The 18,850-nt window shown below is 45.9% G+C and overlaps 1 protein-coding gene across 4 annotated transcripts in view; it reads left to right on the forward strand.

The window, feature by feature from the left end:
- Window positions 1–18,850, forward strand: part of PRKAR2B (protein kinase cAMP-dependent type II regulatory subunit beta) — a 151,103-nt gene that overhangs the window by 47,032 nt on the left and 85,221 nt on the right. Inside the window, exon 1 of one of the 4 annotated variants that reach the window (XM_014572168.3) lies at window positions 15,577–15,860. The exons of the other annotated variants lie outside the window; for them this stretch is intronic. The gene's annotated coding sequence lies outside the window, so the exon portion shown is untranslated. Of the gene's footprint in view, window positions 1–15,576; window positions 15,861–18,850 lie in introns of those variants that run through there. 4 annotated transcript variants of the gene reach the window in all.

Raw genomic sequence — 18,850 nt, forward strand, 5'->3', positions numbered from 1 at the left:
AATTTCCATAAGTGTGCCAAGTATCCTAAGAATCAAGTGAAGAATTTTTACTAAATGTAGTCTAATAGGGTAATCATGATATTAATCTAGGGAGATTTAATATAATTCATTTTTTCATGGAACAGGCCAGAAGGTTTAAATTTGGAATAATATAAGTAGTATTAAATGGTTGGAATGTTAAACACAAATGAACAGTAGAGAAAACTGATCCTGGAAACCAACAATGGTATATTATATTGAGGAAGAAAAGAAACTTTTGAACTCATTCTGTGTAGATAGCCTGTTGGAATTAGTTGGACTCCACTCATGTGGGTAGGGCACTCACTTTCCATACTAGTTTCAAAACAGAGAAAGAAAAGAGGATGATTTAAATAAAATGATTGGTCATGTATTTTCTGTTACCCCCAAAAAATATTCCCACTGGAGACCACCCAGGGATACACTAGCATGGGCTTATTGCCACTCAAGGGATAAACTAAAGAAGATAGAGAGCTGCCACCAAAGGTTTAAACTAAAGCAGATAGAGCTGCCATCAAAGGTTTAAACTAAAGAGGGAACTAGCTATTTCTCTCACATACAGACAAGCACACACAACCCTCCATTCATTCATTCATTCCTGCCCTCAGGCTCTCACACACTTACACAGGCATATGGGTTGCAGAAGGAACCAAAGCATGTTGATCCTGGAGGGTCTGTCTGCTCATCATGGCTGGAGAGCAGGTCAAGAAAGAGACTTGCTGTAGAGAGAAGTTTCTCAGGAGCAGGGGAAGAAAGAGAGTGTCTCAGATGTGCTCCCTCTCTTTTATATTGTATCTGTCTGGCCCCTGTGACTCATCCACCTCCTTGCCAGGGAGCATGCCCAGACTTCCCTTTATCCAGCAAAGCAACAGTCTCTGATGACTCATCACCATGTGCTCTAGCATTGCAACTTCAAAAACACACTTGCACTCTCTCTCCATTCATCACTCAGGGGAGAATGCAGATTAGAGCAAGTTACAAGCAAGGTACCTGAGAATTACAAAGTTGCAGCTTACAGTAAGTTTCTGAATTTATAAAGCAAAGTTCCTGAGAGTTACAAAATTACAAGGTTTTACAAGGATTACAGTAATTGACAAAGATTACAATGAGTTGCAGTTTAAAACCTTAGACCTTACAGTTAGTGTATTTCCAGAAAATCCCTGTGTAAAATCAAACAGGCTCTGGCAGAAGCTTTTTATGCAACATTTTCATTTTCATTATAAAGGCAGAAGAAGAAAATGTATGGAACAAGCGATGAATTAGTATTGATGTACAAAAGTATCTGTACATGCCATGCCTAGAGCTCAGGTAGAAGGAACAAGTGTTGTATATTAGGCAAATCAAATTCTGATGTCTGGGAATAGGAGAGTGATGAGCTTATTAATGGGCTGGTGATGCTAATTTAATTCTTTCTGGGACTCATTCGATGCTTCAAGGTCTGAATTGTGTACCAAAGTGTTTTAATATGAGAATTCATGCCCTGACTCAAAGATATTTGGGTCCATCCATGTCTATCATAGAATCACAGGACTGAAAAGGATCTCAGGAGGTCATGTAGTCCAGTCTCCTGCACTTATGGCAAGACTAGGTATTATTCCAGATAGGTGTTTGTCTAACCAGAGTCCCGTGGCAGCCCCTAGGACATGGAGCCTCCCAGAGCCCTGCAGACGTCCACAGCAAGCGGGGCCAGAGCCCCATGGCTGGATCCGGAATCTGTGATGCCCAGGGAACTGGCAGCAGCTAGGCATGCAGCCCAGCAAGGTCGGGAGGGAGAGTGAGGAAGGGTGCCTGCTGGGGCAGCCTGCTGGCAGCTTGGGCTTGGGGGCTTGTGGGAGGAGACCTGCCCTTGTCCAGCAAAGTCTCTTGTTTGGGACTAGTTAGGTCCTGATGGTGCCAGACCAGGGAAGTCCAACCTGTACATCCCAAAATGATGGGTTTTTTCCCAATAGTGTGACACTGTTAATGTGTAGCTTGTGGCCCACTATTACCTTTAGTCTGCAATATTCCTTCCTAGGTACAGTAAAACTCCATTAGTCCGGCATCCAATGCTCCGGGACTCCTGATGGTTTGGCACCATCAGGAACCCGGAAGTGCTGGGGCAGCTGGACAGGCTTCCCCCATTCAGCTGCTGCTGAAACTGACCAGCAGCTGAATCGGGAAAGCCGGGGGCAGAGCAGCTGGGGTGCTGCTGGGTTGGTCTCGTAGCGCTGCCCCTCGGGGCTGCGGGACCAACCCGGCAGGACCCCAGCTGCTCTGCCCCAGGGGTCCCCGATTCAGCCGCTGCTGAAACAGATCAGTGGCTGATTCCAGGAAGCCCGGGGCAGAGCTGTTCTGCCTGGGGCTTCCTGGAGTCAGCCGCTGATCTGTTTCAGCAGTGGCTGACTTGGGGACCCCTGGGGCAGAGCAGCTAGGGTGCTGCCGGGTTGGTCCCGCAGCGCCGAGGGGCGGCGCTACGGGACCAATCCGGCAGCACCCCAGCTGCTTTGCCCCAGGCCACGGGATTCAGCCACTGCTAAAACTGACCAGCAGCGTCAGTTTCACCAGCAGGCTGAATCCGGATGCCTGGGGCAGAGCAGCTGGGGTGCTGCGGGGTAGGTCTGGTAGCACCGCCCCTCGGCGCTGCGGGACCAACCAGGCAGGACCTCAGCTGCTCTGCCCCAGGGGTCCCCAAGTCAGCCGCTGCTGAAACAGATCAGCGGCTGACTCCAGGAAGCCCCGGGCAGAGCAGCTCTGCCCCGGGCTTCCTGGAATCAGCCGCTGATCTGTTTCAGCAGCAGCTAAATCAGGGACCCCTGGGGCAGAGAAGCTGGGGTCCTGCCGGGTTGGTCCCGTAGCACCGTCCTTTGGCGCTGTGGGACCAACTCAGCAGCACCCCAGCTGCTCTATTGCAGGCATCCCCGATTCAGCTGCTGCTGAAACTGACCAGCAGCGGCTGAATCAGGGACGCCTGGGGCAGAGCGGGACTATCGTAAGGGGGGGCTATGAGAGGTCTGGGGTGGCATCCCCTCCCACCCCACTCCAGACCCCTCATAGCCCCCCCCTTCTGATAGTTCGGCATATCTGATAATCCGGCACCCCCTGGGTCCTAAAGGTGCCGGATTATCGGAAGTTTACTGTAGTAGGGATGTCATCAGTCAATTAATTACCCAGTAAGCTGGGTAATGGTTAACCAGCACCTGGGTGCAGCCCCCCTGCCTGCGGCCTGCCATGGGTGGAGGGCTGCTCTAGCCCCACCAAGCCCCCTTGCCATGCAGGGTCAGGTGGCAGCCCTGAGAGTCCCCCTGCCACACAGGGCTGGGAGGGAGGCAGGTGGCAGAGCAGGCAGCCCCCTTAGTAATCGGAGTCTCCGGCAAAGTTGTGGGCTGGGGGCTGATGAATCCCCAGCCCTGGATCTTGTTTAATCTGTTAACCAGTTAAACTTAATGTTAAACTGGTAGACTGATTAAACGGGATTTTACATCCCTAATAAGTAGTCATTACCCATTGTGTATATGTGCAACTGATTATTTCTTTCTAAGTGGAGTGCTTGGCATTTGTCCGTGTTGAATTTCATTCTATTCACTTCAGACCATTTCTCTGTTTTTTCCAGATGATTTAGAATTTTAATCTTATCCACCAAAACACTTGCAACCTCTCCCAGCTTTGCATCATCAGCAAACTGTATGGCTATGTCTACACCAGCAGCTTCTTGCACAAGAACAGCTGTTCTTGCGCAAAATCTTGCCTGCTGTCTACACTGCACGCACGTTCTTGCACAAGTAAACTTACAGAATAGCGTTGTAAAAAAGGGCTTCTTCTGGAAGAGTTATTCCTCTCCCCACGAGGAATAAGCCCTCTTGTGCAAGAGCTCTTCCACAAGAGGGCAGTGTAGACAGGCAACATGAATTTCTGGTGCAAGATGCCCCTATGGTTAAAATGGCCATCAGAGCTTTCTTCCGCATGAGAGAGTCCACACTGCCATGGATGCTCTTGCACAAAAGCACATCTCTTGCACAAAAGCACATGCCAATGTAGACGCGCTCTTGTGGAAGACTCTTCCGCAAAACAGTTCTTGCACAAGAAGCTGCCACTGTAGACGCAGCCTGTAAGTATACTCTCTATGCCACTATCTAAATCATTGATGAAGTTATTGTACAGAACCAGACCCAGAACTGATCCACACAAGACCCCCTCTTTATGTCCTTTCAGCATGATAGTGGACCATGATAACTACTCTCTGGAAAAGGTTTTCCAATCAGTTTTGCATCTTATAGTAGTTCCATCTAGGTTGCATTTCCCTAAATTGTTTATTGGAAGGTCAAGCAAAACCGTATCAAAATCTTTACTGAAGTCAAAATATACCATGTCTACTGCTTCCACCTATCCATAAAGCTTGTTACCCTGGCAAAGAAAGCTATGAAGTTGGTTTGACAAGATTTGTTTTTGACACATCCAGGCTGACTGTTACTTGTCACCTTATTGAATTCTATATGTTTGCAAATTCCTTGATTATTTGCTCCATTATCTTTCTGGGTACAGAAGTTAAGTTGATTGGTCTGTAGTTCCCTGTGTTGTCCCTTTCTCTCTTTTTATAAATTGACATCATATTTGCCCTTTCCCAGTCTTCTGAACTCTGTCCCATTCTTCCATGATTTTTCAAATTGCTAATGGCCCAGATTTATCCTGAGAGAGCCTCTTAAATGTTCTAGGATACATTTCATAAGGCCCTGGTAATCTGAAGACATGTAATTTTGTCTAAGTAATTTTTAACTTTTTCTTTTCCTATTTTAGTCTCTTTTCCTATCTCATTTTCATAGATATTCACTATGACAGGTATCTAGTTGTCACCAATCTTTTTGGTGAAAATTGAAACAAAGAAGTCATTAAGCGTCCTGCCATGTCCACATTTTCTGCTATAACCCACCCCTTCCCTCCACAGCACACACATACTGAGGCTATGTCTAGACTGCAAGCCTCTTTCGAAAGAGGCTCTTTCGAAAGATACTTTCTAAAGAGCCTCTTTCGAAAAAGAGCGTCTAGACTGCACGCGGAATTTCGAAAAAGCAAGCCGTTTTTTCGAAAGAAAGCACCCAGTGAGTCTGGATGCTCTCTTTCTAAAAAGCCTGTTTGCTTTCAAGAACGCCTTCTTTCGAAAGAGCACTTTCGAAGGAAGGCGTTCTTCCTCGTGGAAATAGGTTTACCACCGTCGAAAGAAAAGCCGCATTCTTTCGATTTAATTTCGAAAGAACGCGGCTGCAGTCTAGACGCAGGTGAAGTTTTTTCGAAAAAAGGCTACTTTTTTCGAAAAAACCCCTGAGTCTGGACACAGCCTGAGTGATGAGCCTACCCTGTCTTTGGTCTTCCTAATGCTTCTAATGTATTTGTAGATTTTTTTTGTTACCCTTTATGTCTCTAGCTAGTTTGATCTCGTTGTGTCATGACCTTTCTAATTTTCTCCCTACATGCTTATGTTATTTGTTTATATTCATCCTTTGTAATTTGACCTAGTTTCCACTTTTTGTAGGACTCTTTTTGATTTTTAGATAATTGACAAGCTCCTGGCTAAGTTAGGGTGGTTTCTTGCCATATTTCCTGTCTTTCCTACACAGTGGGATTGTATGCTCTTACGCTGTTAAAAACTGCCAATTCTCTTGAACTGGTTTTCCTTTAGACTTGTTTCCCAGGGGATCTTACCTACCAAATCCCTGAGTTTGCTAAAATCTGCCTTCCTGAAATCCATTGCCTTTACTTTGATGTTGACCCCATGTACAATCATGAATTTGATCATTTTCACCCAAACTGCCTTCCACTTTCCAATTGAAATATATCATCAGTCAGTGAGGTAACTGTGCTAAATTATTGGTGAATCGATATCCTGTTCTCGCCTGTCTGAAGTAAGAGAACATACTTTAGCATTTTTGGTTGCCATCTTTCTAGTTGTGACATGTGAAACAGAGCTTGACAGATCAATTATTTAATCAAATTTGACAATTTCATACTTTAGTAAGTATTTGAACAGTTTTGATAAACCAATTTGATAACAATCTGGTGACATAAATTTGAATCAGATGTCAACAAAATTAATGAAGTATAGGCATGGAAGGCAAGTTTAATAACTGAGGGTATGTCTACACTACCCTCCTAATTCGAAATAGGAGGGTAATGTAGGCATACCGCAATTGCAAATGAAGCCCGGGATTTGAATTTCCCGGGCTTCATTTGCATAAGCCGGGCGCCGCCATTTTTATATCCCCGCTCGTTCGAACCCCGTGCTGCGCGGCTACACGGGGCACGAACTAGGTAGTTCGAACTAGGCTTCCTAGTTCGAATTACCGTTACTCCTCATGGAATGAGGCTACCTAGTTCGTGCCCCGTGTAGCCGCGCGGCACGGGGTTCGAACGAGCGGGGATTTAAAAATGGCGGCGCCCCGCTTATGCAAATGAAGCCCGGGAAATTCAAATCCCGGGCTTCATTTGCAATTGCGGTATGCCTACATTACCCTCCTATTTCGAATTAGGAAGGTAGTGTAGACATACCCTAAGAAGTTAATACATTCTGTTAAGCAAGATCAGAGCTAACTGCTTTCGAGACAAGACTTTGTAGGATACATTCTTCAAACTAAGAATAAATATGGTTTGTGATTGTCCATAAGCATTAGTTTGCAAATGAACCAGAACAAAATCAGAACCAAATCCAAATATTAATATAACATCTAACAAATTTACCAAGATCTCCTTAGTGGATACTGTGGATGATTTTAATGAATGTTAAATTGTAGTAGATAGAACACATGACATTATTTTTCTCTGGCATATTCTCAGTTCTCTCATGCTAACTATGCAGTTTTCCATGTTAGAAACCTCTCAGTTTGCTTCCATTATATTTAACATTCAGACCATCTATGTGACAGAGATTCATTGATGCCAACAGGCAAAGAGTTCACTTATCTTAACAGTCAACTTCTGGCTTAGATTTGGTAAACTCACAACACCTAATACATTATTTTCATGATAGTTATCCATGAAGCATAGCATGTGAGGTCTTTACTGAAAACTTGTAACTTATTGATACTCATAAGCACTGTGAGATGTGTACCAGTACTAGTTAAGGAATAATGTAACTATTAGGGATGTAAAATCCCAGTTAAAAAGTTAACTGATTAAATGGAATGTTAAACTTTAACATAACTGGTTAACTGGAATGCTGCAGGTACCCAGGTGAGCTGTAGCAACCCCCCCCCCCCCGCCCATAGTGCAATGTAGTGGGCCCCTGTAGGCTGGAGCACCCCTTGAGGCTGCTGGTTAACCAGTTACCAGTAAGCATCACCCACTAAGGGTAATGCTTACGGGTTAACTGGTTACCTGTTAACGGCCCTAGTAACTATATTGAAAATCACACCCTTATGGTCACCATGAAAGACTAACTGAAAACATCAAATGTAAGGATGTTAAGTATTGTGTGAGGGTATGTCTACACTACAGCACTAATTCGAACTAACTTAATTCGAATTAGTTAATTCGAACTAAGCTAATTCGAACTAGTGCATCTAGACCTAAAAACTAGTTCGAATTAGCATTTTGCTAATTTGAACTAGCATGTCCACATTGAGTGGACCCTGAACCGAAGTTAAGGATGGCCGGAAGCAGTGCCGACAGGCCATCAGATTAGGACTTAGAGCGTGGAGCTGCTGTCTCAGGCTAGCCGAGGGCTGTGCTTAAAGGGACCCGACCCCCACCCTGGACAGACAGTTCTCAGGGTTCCCCGCTTGCAAAGCAGTCCTGGCTTGGAGTGCCCTGAGTGCCCACACTCGGCACATCACACCACTCGGCCATCAGCCCGGCTGCACTTGCCGCAGGCTGCCATCCGGGGGGGGGGGTCAATTGGGGAGCTGCAGGAGAGTTTCCACCCCGAGGAGCCCGCAGAGCCACTCCAGTCCTCCTCATTGGGGGCTCGTACCCCATTCCTCCCTCACCTCCTTCCACTTACCCCTCCCTAGCCCCCCTTCCTGATGTACAAAATAAAGTATACGTGTGGTCAAAAATAGAAACTCTCTTTATTTAACAAAACTCGGGGAGACTGGGAAAAGGAGGTGGGAGAGGGGAAGACAGAGGATGGGAGATGGGAGGGCAACTAAAATGATCAGGGGTTTGGAACAGGTCCCATATGAAGAGAGGCTAAAGAGACTGGGACTTTTCAGCTTAGAAAAGAGGAGACTAAGGGAGGAAAAGATGGAGGTCTATTAAACCATGAGTGGTGTGGAGAGGGTGCTTAAAGAAAAGTTCTTCATTAGTTCCCATAAAAGAAGGACTAGAGGACACCAGATGAAATGAATGGGTAGCAGGCTTCAAACTAATAGCAGAAAGTTTTTCTTCACAAAGCAAATAGTCAACCTGTGGAACTCCTTGCTGCAGGAGGCTGTGAAGGCTAGAACTAGAACAGAGTTTAAAGAGAAGTTAGATAAATTCATGGAGGTTGGGTCCATGGAGCGGTATTTGCCAGGGGGTAGAAATGGTGTCCCTGGCCTCTGTTTGTGGAAGACTGGAGATGGATGGCACGAGACAAATGGCTTGGTCATTGTCTTCGGTCCATCCCCTCCAGGGTACCTAATGTTGGCCGCTGTCGGCAGACAGGCTACTGGGCTAGATGGACCTTTGGTCTGACCCAGGACGGCTATTCTTATGTTCTTATGTTCTAAGCTCAGGGTCGAGGGTCTCACTGGACCACCTTGATTTTCATGCAAACCTGCTTCTGGGTGGCCAGGCTGGCAGCTATCCTGCCCTAGACGGCCACTTTCCTGTGCCTAGTGCGGAGATCGTGGACGTTGGAGGCTTCCCCCCAAACCTCGATGAGGTCCATGATCTCCACACTAGACTAGGCGGGTGCCCGCCTCTTGCGGTGCCGGGCAGGCTCCTGGGAGCCGCCAGCCTAGTCCCGGGAAGAGGCGGAGGGCTGGGTGGCAGCGGGTGGCTGGTTCGTGCCGTGCCAGGTGCAGGGTCTGCTGGCTGGGTTCTGGCAGGCTTGCACCTGGCACGGGCACCGTAGCCAGACCGTGGCCCTTTAAGGGCTCCGGGGCCGGGAGGGGGGCAGACAAGTTTCCCTGGTGGTGCCCAGAGTGGCCACCAGGGCAAGCTGGGGAGGGCTAGCTTCCCACTAGTTCGAATTAAGTGGCTACACAGCCCTTAATTCGAACTACTTAATTAGAATTAGGCATTAGTCCTCATAGAATGAGGTTTACGTAGTTCGAATTAAGCGCTCCGCTAGTTCGAATTAAGTTCGAACCAGCGGTTTGTATGTGTAGCGCCTATTAAAGTTAATTCGAACTAACGTTTGTTGGTTTGAATTAACTTTGTAGTGTAGATATACCCTGACTGACTAATCGAATAGTTATGCATTTTTGCATCAACAATTTGATTAGCTGATAGGGTGCCTCCGCCTTTGAAGAGTAGCAACAGCTCTAAGGCTGCTGCTACACTTCAGAGGCGAAAGTGCTGAAGCCTGAGGTAAGCTGGGGACTCTCCCGCTGACCCTGGATTCTGTGTGGCGCTGCTGCTTTGAAATGCGCTAGGAGCCCAATGTCGGGCTCCCTGCGACATTTCAAAGCGGTAGCGCTGTATGTTCGGGGTCAGTTGGGGAGTCCCCAGCTGATCCCAGGCTCCAAGCGGCGCTGCTGCTTTGAAATGCCGCGAGGAACTCGACACTGGACTCCCCATGGCATTTCAAAGTGGCAGAGCCGCACAGAGTAGCTGACACCAGGTTCCCTGTGGTGCTGCTGCTGTGAAATAGCCCTCTCTCCCCCTCCCCCATTGCTGCCTCTAGCTGCAGCAAAGGCGGGGAGGAAGTGACTAGTCCTTCACGTCCCTAATCAAACGTACTTGGAAGGGGAAAGGAATGATATGACAGTGATGGGCTCATCCTGGCTGACTAAAGATAAAAGCCTGATTCAATATATCTCAGGGTCAAGAAAGACTCTGGATACATTCACTGAGGGGACATCTTGTCGAGAGGGATTGTTTGATGAAAGATTGGAACCTGATTCCTAGAAAGCCAGCCAGCACTGCAACAGACTGAACTTTGTGGGGGTGGAAAACCTACTTCATTAGTGAGGAAAGATAGTTGTCAATAAATGCAGGCAGTAATTTCGTGTTTTATATTCTAACCATTTGTTTCCACCATTCTCTTATTGTTAGTAAAATCTCTGTTCTTTCTTAGAAAAGCCTTTAGTTTGTAAGTGACTTAAGGTTAAACTGGAGTACACTGCTGGTAAATTGGGAAACAGGATCTGGGATTTCTGAGAGTAAACAGTGTCAAAGGCTGGGTATCACAGAGGAAAGCTTCAAGGGATCTTGGACTGGTATGCACCTTTTTAGCCTGCAAGGCAAAGACTGGTCTGGCATAGCCTGGAGGAAAGTGGGTGCTAGGCTGGTGGTGTGAGGGAGCTAACCTCCAGCTACTGGAGTCAAGACTATCTCTTGCTTCAAGTAAGGGGCAACAAGGTGATGCATAGTCTTTGAGTCATGCTTTTGATCATTTAGCTTATACCATTAGCTTATACTACTTTTCTCCTTATGAATGTCACTTTTACCATTAACTTACAATATACCAGAAAACACAGTAGCATTTCAGCACAGAATAGAGATGCTCAAAGAAGCTACAGTTCTAGGAAATAATCTTTAAATCGTTTTATGCAAATGGTTGTATATTACCATTTGAGGCAAATGAAGCAAAACAATTAATATTGATTAAATAAAATTTGTATGCTTAGCATTTTCATATGTAGACTGTGTTTAAAAAACATTGTGGAGCAGATGGCTATTATCAGCACTTGTTAAATATTTCTCATTTGCTCTCTAATTTATTTCAGCATCTGTAACTACTAAGGTCTTAATCTCAATTTTTGTACCAACATATTCTTTCATGAGTAAATTTAGCAGTTGCCAGGAGAAACTATAATTTGACTTATACTTACAGAATTAATTAACTATAAATCGTAAGTCTATTTGTAACATCTGCTAGCCAGTTTTGCCAAAGTGTGTCTATTTTTTCTGCAACCTCTTATGGTATGATTTTTTTTTTATGCATTGGGGAAACTCCACAAATGAGGCATCTCTCTCTTTGAGCACTCGCCTTTGTTGTTGAACAGTTAACTCAAATGGCTTGGATATTAAACTTCAAATTTAAATTTAAATTTGGTTTAAAGGTTTGGACTTGGCAAACATTGATCTCTTTTAATAGTTCTGAGTAGGGGATGTGATTAAGTTTTTTAATGCCATTGCTGTCTACGTACGCTAGTTCATTCATGTTTTAGGAAATGTACGGTGGCTTGAAGTTTGTTGCCTAAACACTATGTCTGTGTCATATGTCTGATGGGAAGTGTGAAACCCTGAGCTACACATTACTTAAATTGCATAGTGGGTTTTTTAAAAATAACTGATATCTCTGAGACAGGGTGCAACTCACTATAATAGTGCTTCCTGCTGGCTGTCCTGGAGATTAGCTCTGCTGGCCAGTGTGCCTTCTTCTAGTGATGTTTCCTTGCCATCACTTCTGCTCCTGGATCCAGGTTGTTCCAAAGTCCACAGTGCAAGTTTCCCGCTAATTTTTCATGTCCATGTACAGAATTAAGTTTGTTGTGTCCACCAGTACAGAGGTGATGAATGACTCATCCTGTCTATATTGGTGTATATAACAAAATTCTTTGCATGCATGGATGGTGTGTGGCGGACGTGGAGCTGAGGGGTTCAGAGTGTGGAAGGGGGCTCAGGACCGGGGCGCTAGAAGATTAGAGTATGAGGGACTGATGACACTGGCTAGAGATGTGGGCTCTGAGGTGGAGCCAGGGATGAGAGGTTCATGATGTGGGAAGGGACTCGGGGCTGAGGCGGAGGGTTGGGGCTCTGGCTGGAGGTGCAGGCTCTGGGCAGGACCTGGGGGTGCAGATTCTCCGGAGGAGAGAGGATTACCCCCCATCATCTTTCACCACAGCAGCTTGGAGCGAGATGAGAAGTGTGTCTTTACGTGGTCATGGCAGCTCCAACGAGCTGGGACAGGGGAGGGGTGCCTGCCCCCTGGCTGTGGCAGGTCCATGCCAGAGCTTGGTTAGGGATGGGCCACCTCTCCCCTGACTGTGGCAAGTTTGGATCAGGTCCATGCCAGGGCTGGCAGGGAGAGGTGCTTCTCCCTGCTGTAGATTTGAGCCCCTGTGTGAGCAGCTGCACAACCACACAGCTTAAAAGGAATTGTGCCACAGTGTCCATCATACTCTGTGCTCCCCCCTTTCGCGGGGAATGTATCACAGTACAATGTCTAGCCACTCCCTTAGTGGTGAGTGCGGGGGTGCAGGCCAGACCACTACTCCACTTCTCCAATCTTTCAGTCTGCTTTCCTGGACGATTTCTACAGAGCACCAGCACCATGGGTATGTCTACACTACCACCCTCGTTCGAACTAGGGTGGTTAATATAGGCAACCGAAGTTGCAAGTGAAGCCCGGGATTTAAATATCCCGGGCTTCATTTGTATCTTGCCGGGCGCCGCCATTTTTAAAGCCCGGTAGTTCGGACTCCGTGCCCGCGGCTACACACGACACTGAGTAGGTAGGCTCTCTAATCCGAACTACCTACTCCGTGTCGTGTGTAGCCGCGGGCACGGAGTCTGAACTACCGGGGCTTTAAAAATGGCGGCGCCCGGCAAGATGCAAATAAAGCCCAGGATATTTAAATCCCGGGCTTCACTTGCAACTTCGGTTGCCTACATTAACCACCCTAGTTCGAACTAGGGTGGTAGTGTAGACATACCCCATCTCTTCCCTTGTCTTGGGGCCTCAGCATGCCAGCTGTCAGCTGGGAACTTGCTCTCCATTCTCTGATTCTGGCCAGCATTGCTCTGTCCAAGGAACTAGTTTTTTTCCTGAGAGGGACCCTCCTTGAGGTCCAGGGAGTAATTACTTCTGCTCTGCAGCTGTTTTTATATGAGCCTGCTCTGGCTGGAGTGCAGATTCTGGGGTGGAGCTAGGGGTGCCTAGAAGTGGGGCTTTTCTGATTGGCTACTCCTTGCAGCCACTCTCCTATTGGCTGCTTTCTGTGCAGCTTCTCCAGGGCTCCGTTAACCCCTTACCAACTCATCACTACACTGATCCAGCCCCAGTATAATCACTCTGGCTGTGTCTCTGGGGCAGGCTCACCCTATTTGTCATATTCTGGGAGCCTGCTGTTCCCTTCTCAGGGTTGGGGTGAAAGCAGCAGTGAAAGTAACTGAAAATGTCCTACAAGTACTGTCCTATTGCAACCTGGGTCCATGCCAGCTCTTTAAATAGCTCCCTGCTATCCCTTGCTGCAGTTCAGCCAGCTCTTGCTGGGGCTGTGCTCCAGGGCATACCTGCTTACTTTCATCTCTGGGTAAAAGTTTCCTGCCTTGTAGTTCTCTCCACAGCCTCAAGAGTCATCTCCCCTCCTCCTCCCTGCCCTGCAGCCTGCTGCTTAGGGTAATCCTGCTTCTTCTTCCCCTGCTGACTTCAGTTTCCTCCTTTTTAAAAGCTGACCTCCCTAACCTGAATGATTGACAGGGCTGAATGGAGGAGAATGAGCTCTGCTGAAGGCATCTCTGGCCCCTTCCTTATCCATGTGCGGCCTATACTCTATATGCAATCACAAGGGGAATGAATAAGTCAGAAAAATTATCAAGTGATCCATCCCATTCTGGTAGTCAGAAACTTAGGGACACCCAGAGCATGGGGCTTCATTCCTGACCATCATGATAATAGACATTGATAGGTTGTCCTCATTGAACTTATTTAATTCTTTTTTGAAACTGGTTATACATTTGCCTTCATAACATTCCGTGGCAACGAGTTCTGCAGGTTGACTGTGTGCTGTGTAATGAAGTACTTCCTTTTGTTTGGTTTAAACCAACTATTAATTGCATAGGGTGACCCCTGATTCCGAGTAAATAACACTTGGTTTTACAGATTTCTGTTATATCTACCCTTAGTCATCTCTTTTCTATTCTGAACAGTCCCAATCTTTTTAATCACTCCTTACATAGAAGCTGTTCCATACCCATAATCAGTTCCTTGTACTTTTTTCCCATTATAATAAATCTTTTTGGAGATAGAGCAACCAGAACTTCAAGCAGTAGTCAAGGTGTAGGCGTACCATGAATTTATATAATGGTGTTATGATATTTTCTGTCTTACATATCCCTTTCCTAATGCTTCCTAGCATTCTGTTAGCTTTTTTGACTGCTGCTGCATAGTGAGGAGGAGGAAGTGGGTAAGAAATGTGGTGAGGAGCTGTATTCATGCTCTGAGGCACGACTTTTTCAAGACACTGATCATCTTGCCAGTCCCACCAGGCAAGCACAGATGGTCTGATGGGGGCAAGAAACCTTGGATAAGTATGTGCATACATTTTCCCTACCATATTTAAATTTAAAGATTGCTTGTGGCTCATCCCCATGTTAACAAGACAGACATATTGACTTGTTATTGTTTTACTCGTATGAGAAGAGGTCAAGGTGCAATATCATGAAGTAGAGTTGGCATTTGCTTTTCATTCCCTGTTGGGTTAGGCAGCAGGTGACCATGCAGAACACTTTGTTTACATGAATAGGGATGTCCTTTTTATCTTCCTGAGAAATCTTGATAACACTGTCATGGAGACACTTTGCAATCCTCTCCTATAGGTTTCTAGGTATTGCTGCCGTATTTCTTTGTTTGTGTCAAGGCACTTTTCCATGCCACTTTGCAATGATTTCAGCTGGCACCATTGTATTAAATAGGCTACTGGCATACGGGCCCATGCAGTTTCAGGATGCCTGTAACAAATGTGTTCTCTGTACCTTTGGGTATGTCTACATTCAACTAAAAACCTGCAGCTGGCCAGTGCCAACTGACAGGCTGACAGGGTTCAGGCTGCAGGGCTGTTTAAATATGGTATAGACTGTTGGACCCAGGCTCTAGAGTTCTGCAAGATGGGAGGGTTCCAGAGCTCAGCCTGCTGCCCTAGCCAGAATGTATACACTACAGTTAAATAGTACCACAGCTTGAACCCTGTGAGCCCAAGTCAACTGGCATGGGCTAGCTACAGATGTCTGACTGCAGTGTAGACATACTCTCGGTGACCATCAGGAGTGAGATACCATCTAAAATAACCACTGCCTGTGGAAAAGATGCTAATATACCATTACCTAACACTGTACCTTTGGAAATAGAGACTGACATTTTATAGCTTTATGGAACAGAACATTCTTCCTTATCTAGTGGGCCATAATCTTCATCGCCACAGCTGGATGAACAGTGCTATGCTGCTTATTTAAAGTGTTTATGGGAATAAGGTGAAGGGAGTTTTAGAAACTTCCCTTTCCCTTTCTATTGTGACTGTAAATCTAGTGACACATCTGTCTGTTTTTATTAGCAGCTTCTGCCATGGAGCCCTTAAAGGGTGTGCCCTCCATTCTCACAGAACACCTAACTCTGAGAAGGATGAGAAAGAGGAAGAACAGGGAGTATGTATTCTGCAAGATTTTACAGATTACTGCTGCATTAAGCCATGAATGAACGCATAGAGGAACAGTATGATCAACAGTGTGGAAAAAGCCCAGAAATCCAAGCAGGACACAAAGTAGGAGATACACTAGGATATAATGGATCTTCTCTGGTGGCAAACTCAAATGCTGCAGACCCTGGTTGACCTACAGGTTCAAAAATCCCCAACTCTCCACCCTTTACAGCTGTTGGTGAACGTCATGGTTGCTGTTCTGTACAGCCCCCAGCATAGACTCAACATACCACGAAGCACCACATGTATCCTTATTCCTCGCCGCGCATGCCAGGGGCAAGGAAAAAGACAGTTTCATATACACTGAAGGTGAGCTAGTACCAAAATGGCTGTTCGTCGCAAAACCATGGATTGTTTATGAGTAGCACAAAGGATTACATTTGTGCACATTGAACTCCCTTTCTAAATTTAAAGTTTTCATCCTGTTAAAAAATCGTATAATATTGCCTGTGGTTTTCCTGCATTTTGATTTTCTGCACTGCTTCCCACCCATAACATTTCTGGTTTCTGGGAATCAAATTATTACTTCATAATAAGTAATGCAAAATGCATAGCAGTTGTCAAAGCAAACAGTATTTGTAAATGTACAGTAAGCATCACAGGATTCATAGCTTCAGGAAAACACTGTCATTTTTATAAAAGTAAAATAAATATTACACAACTCTTAGCAGCACCCAGCTCCATCTGAGAACACTAGTGTGGCTGATTGCTAAAAGTGCTCTTTCAAAGTCTCTCTCAGTTACATAGCTCTGTATTAGACTCTTGTAATAGCTACTGTATCTTCCTCCCTGGTGGCAGCTTTCTGCCCTGTGTCTTACAAATATATTATGCAGGACACTACAGGCAGCTGTAATCACTGGGATTTTTTTTCACTGTGATCTAGTCTTCTAACTACCACCAGCATCCCTTCAGTCTACCAAAAGCACATTTAACAGTCATTGTGCAGCTAGTGAGCTGGTACTTGAATCTTTTCTTGGAGCTGTGAACTACTTGATGAGCCAGAGGAAAAAGGATTATTCTGGGACCTTCAGAATTGCTGTATGATTTCAACATCTCTACTGATAATCTGCCTTTTGGGAAAGAATGTCTCTGCTTGCTGCTTTCTGAACAGTCCTGCGTTCTTAAAGATGTGAGATTCACACATCTTTCCTGACCAGCCCACCTTGATATTGTGATCCACCAAAGCTTGTGATCAACCAAAGCTTGCATTACCATGGAAAAAGTAGCCCTTTCTTTGATGAACTCTGCAGCCAGGTGTCCTGATGCCAAAATGGAGACATGCATACAGTCTATCATGAAATTCTATTGTGCATATTCATCTGTGACCTTTACATTGCTGAGTCACAGTGCTGCAAACAGGGGCAACGAGTAGCCCTATACGCTTGCAGGACAATGGCCCCCACTGTGAATTTTACAATTCTGAAATGATTTCTCAATGGGCTGTAGCAATCCTGCCTTATGAGAATCCCGAGTGACTCTTTTGTTTCTTCACTGTCAATAGAGTGCTCATTCTGGTGTTTCAGTAAAAGAATTGACCTTGGGAGAGTCCAGTTCTGGGCCCCCCACTACAGAAAGAATGTGGACACATTGGAGAGGGACCAGCAGAGGGCAACCAAAATAATTAGGGGGCTGGAACACATGACCTATTTGGAGATAAGGTTGCCAGGTGTCGGGTTTTGAACCGGACAGTCCAGTATTTGAGCTTTCTGTTTGTGAAAAAAAATTGAGAAAATATAAACGAGAAAATAAAAAAATGTCCAGTATTTTCTAAATAAGATGTAATGTAGATTGTGATGTAATGTCAAGTGTGTCCGGTATTTTTGTTGAAACCATCTGGCAACCTTATGAGGAGAGGCTGAGGGATTTGGGCTTATTTAGTCTGCAGAAGAGAAGAGTGAGGAGGGATTTGATAGTAGCCTTCAACTTCCTAAAGGGAGGTTCCAAAGAGGATGGAGAGAGGCTGTTCTTAGTAGTGACAGATGACAGAACAAGGAGCAATGGCTTCAAGTTCTTTTTTGAGTGATATCCCCGTGGGTGCTCCACAGTAGGTGCTGGGCTTGCCCCGGAGCCGCAGGACGGAGATGTTCAAAGCTGTAGTCAGTCAGACTGCGCATGGGGGTGGGGGACATCTTGCCGCGTTTGTGCTCTCCCATGCTGCACGATCCGGTCTTATCCAGTTCCTCTTAACTGCCTCAGACTGCAGACGGAGTGAAATTTCTCTCCTTCTTCTGAATGTTTTGTGAGATGAAACCAGTTATAATTCCTTAGTTTATTTCTTCTAATCCTTACTATACTTGTTCACATTCAAATTTTTTTTTAAAAGTTTCTTGTTAGTATATATACTGTTAAGTTTTTGTTCTCCTTCCCTCTCCCATGTTATAACCATAAGCTCCTGTATATAGTTTGCCATTCCTCAAAGAAAAAAAAAAGAAATAATAATAATTATAATAGAGAGTAAGAAAGAGAGAAAAGGGAAAGGAGCAACATAGGCATTAAAAATGCCGGGTTCCCCCAGTTTTAAAAAATGCTCCCTGTGCCACGACACCATGCCTGCCTCCGATGGCCACGCGGTGTGTATCCACTGCCTTGGCGAAAGCCATGTACTGCAAAAATGCGTACACTGTTCAAAACTCATGGCCAGGGCGCGCCATGATTGCGAAATGAGGCTCCACATGATTCTTTTTGATAAGGCGCTCCAGTCTGCTGGTTCACCTCTCCACCTCAGCCTGTTCAGCAACCACAGAAATGGAGTGCCTCCTTTCCGACTAAAGCTCCTCCTAAGAAGCCCAGGCCCAGCCCCAAGTAGATCGCTGCCTTTAACTTCTCATGGCAGAATTACTTCGGGGTGTAAGTTGGGCACTTCTGCTACAAGTGCCCATTCAGTTTCTAAGGCATCTAAAAGTCTGGCTGGTGCTTCCTGCCACGCGGCTGCAACTTCTCCAATGACGGAACCAGCGGCATCAGCACCGAAGTCATCGGCACCGTCTTTGCTGATGGAATCTCAGGCACAGTTGGCACCTTTACAGGCCGCCTCTACTTCCTCTAACTCAAGCTCGGCACCAGAGGAGCTGCCAACCTTGGCACGGGAGCAAATGGCACTGATCTCAGCGTGGGGCTATAAGGAACCGACCGAATCGCGGAACTGAGAACCACCGACACTGACTCATGAACCCTCAGCACTGACTCTGGCGCAGCTCAGTGGTGCACCAACCTCACCGAGGAGCCGATCGGCACCGACATCGGCGCGGACTCATCATGAGTCAGCCTCAGCGCTTCAGTGCTCAGCACTGTCCTCAGTG

The sequence above is a fragment of the Pelodiscus sinensis genome, chromosome 1 (genome assembly GCF_049634645.1).
Source record: "Pelodiscus sinensis isolate JC-2024 chromosome 1, ASM4963464v1, whole genome shotgun sequence".
Classification (NCBI taxonomy): domain Eukaryota; kingdom Metazoa; phylum Chordata; order Testudines; family Trionychidae; genus Pelodiscus; species Pelodiscus sinensis.